Source organism: Amphimedon queenslandica, unplaced genomic scaffold (genome assembly GCF_000090795.2).
Source record: "Amphimedon queenslandica unplaced genomic scaffold, v1.1 AMPQUscaffold_13510, whole genome shotgun sequence".
NCBI classification, from domain to species: domain Eukaryota; kingdom Metazoa; phylum Porifera; class Demospongiae; order Haplosclerida; family Niphatidae; genus Amphimedon; species Amphimedon queenslandica.
This window is the reverse complement of record NW_003546254.1, coordinates 34522-37106: the sequence shown is the minus strand read 5'-3', so window position 1 is coordinate 37106 and position 2585 is coordinate 34522. Positions and strand designations below refer to the sequence as shown.

The following is a 2585-nucleotide window of genomic DNA, read 5'->3' as shown; positions in this document are numbered from 1 at the left end:
ACAGAGGAAGATGTTGGAGACTATTATTGTGAAATATCTAATAATTGTGACCGGATCAAGTCAGACATTGCCAAGGTTACATTGAAGGAGGAAGAGGAGGAGGAGGAGAAAGATGGAGAAGCATTCGAGTGTTAAATGGCTGATCTTTTTGCACTTTTTTAAAAATTCAACACTCAACAGTCAATTTTTGTTTTATAAGTCCACACTTTCATTCATTGTTTTCATTCATCATGCACATCACTGTAGAACTTTACTGAAACTCTCAACACATTATTATTATTATGATTGTACTTTTTGCGTACACTCAATTAACAAGCAATCTTTTCAGTTTCATCATTATTAATTGTTTTTAACATCATGCATTTAAAATTTCAACTAAAATTCTAGCACATATTGTTGCAGCATTATAAATACATAACAGGATTAAACAAAAGGACAAAATTTAGCTGCTACTCCTTCTATTGCTTCAAGTGGAGAGGAGGGGAGCAAGGTTTATGTTCCGTTGCAACCATTTCTAATAGCAATCCTGTCTTTTCAGTTGAGCAGAAAAATTAAAAATAACTGTTATTTTGTTGTTCTTCTTCTTGTGTTATTACTATTATTATTATCATGTTTTTAAAAAAAATTTATCAATACCATCATTATAATTTTTTGTTTGTATCTTTGATAAGAAATTAATATAAAAAAATTACTTAATCATGGCAGTGCACTGTTCAAAAAAATATTGGGCTTTTGACTTGGAGGAGTCATTTTATTATGTAAATAGGGCTGATGCTAACACTTTTATTTAGTCTTCTTTTTAAGGATTATGAATATCAAGAAAAACGCAACTGATTTTTAATGATTGTAGCAGCTAATTCTAAATTAAAAACCAAAAAAGTATAAAACTAACTAACACTCATCAAATTCTAATAACAAAAACAAAAACCAAAAGTATAAAACTAACACGCATAAAAACACCATTGTTCATTGTTATTTCTTTTTATTCCTTTTGTCTCTTGACAAAAATATGTAAAGTAGTGCTTTCAATGTCCAGATACTTTTCTAGTTCATCATAAGCAGTTTCAATATCATCAACATAAACTGAGAACTCAATCAACGGAATTATTCTGGACTGGAGCTTACGAAAATCTTGTTGCAACTCAACAGAATCAATTTCAGCTTTTGTTATCTATAATAATAATGCAGTATAGCTAGAAATTTCTGTGGCCCAAAATTTTTTTTGCGAATTTGAAGAAAATTGCAAAAATTAAATCCTCAAAAAATAGGTAAATTAAAAGATGTGGCAAACCAAACCTTTTCTCAGTGTAATTATAGTGAAGCACATGGCATGTTCCTGGTATTTTAAGCAGAGTCAAAGAGTAATCCTATCTTGCCTAATATCCTGATAGAGCTTTGTGTCATCATCAGCTATAGTTCTGGTAAGTAGTGAAGAGCAGCCATTGATCAGTAGTGTGATCAAGTGAATTCGCAAAAATAAAATCCGCAAAAGCCATTTTTTGGCAATTTGCAGAAATTTTGGGCTACAGAAATTTCTAGCTATATGGTAATAATAATAATAATAATAATAATAATGTTTTTATTGTACATGTAGCTGATTTTTTTGTTTCTTTTTTCTTTCTATGTACAGGGTCTTCCCTTTTTGTCCCCCTTTTGTCTGTTTTGTGTCTTTCTTATAATAATAATAATAATAATAATAATAATAATAATAATGATAATAATAATATAATAATAATAATTTAAAATTATACCTTATCAGGTATGAGAGAGATGGGGGATATCTTCCATCCTTTGATTTCCATAGGATTTTTACACTTACAAAGTCCCATTGATAATTCTTGGCCATCATTCCTGACTGTAAACAAAAACGAGTGTGACTCAATGGTGCCAATTGACTCAGTTTGTGCATACTATAAATAAAAATAATATCATGTACATGTAAAACAATATACACCTTCAAATGTGCCTTTAGGTGTTTAGTGAATAGTATACTCATAGTCCAGCAGTTCTTATATTCTTTGACATAAGAACATTGACCAGCATACTTGACTGATGTATCCCTCCTATAATGATAATAATAATAATAATACTAACTGTAATATAAAATTAATTATAACTAACATAGATCCTTTATACAAGACACAAATAAGGCAACTGTTACTGATCTTTAACGAAGCATACGTCTCTCCTATAGGAAAAGTCCCTCCATCAATGCAATTGAATGCAAAGACTTTCTTTTCTAAATCAACGGTAGCAGTTGCAAAGCACATTTTGCCGGGAGTGATATCATCATTTAGATCAACACAATGCTCTAGCTTGATGGTGGTATAAAAATCTGGAGGTAGCTCCTCTGGTAGTGCAATATCATATATAGCACTGACAATAGTGCAGCCATCAGGTAAAGTAAAAGGACCACAGAATATAGTGCGAACGTTAATGGTCAACTGCTCTTCAGTGAGAGCTGGTACAGTCAACTCATATCCTAAGTCAGCAATTTCAATTGTGGATTCAAGTCCTCCTTCTATTGAATGCTGTTGTAACTCAATAGTGATACAAGTACCTAATAATAAATTTAACTATAAACA

General features: G+C 30.9%; 1 protein-coding gene across 1 annotated transcript in view; it reads right to left on the bottom strand.

Moving 5' to 3' along the window:
* The window catches only part of LOC109590125 (uncharacterized), a 21367-nt gene that overhangs the window by 15222 nt on the left and 3560 nt on the right, over positions 1–2585 (bottom strand). The window lies entirely within an intron of this gene.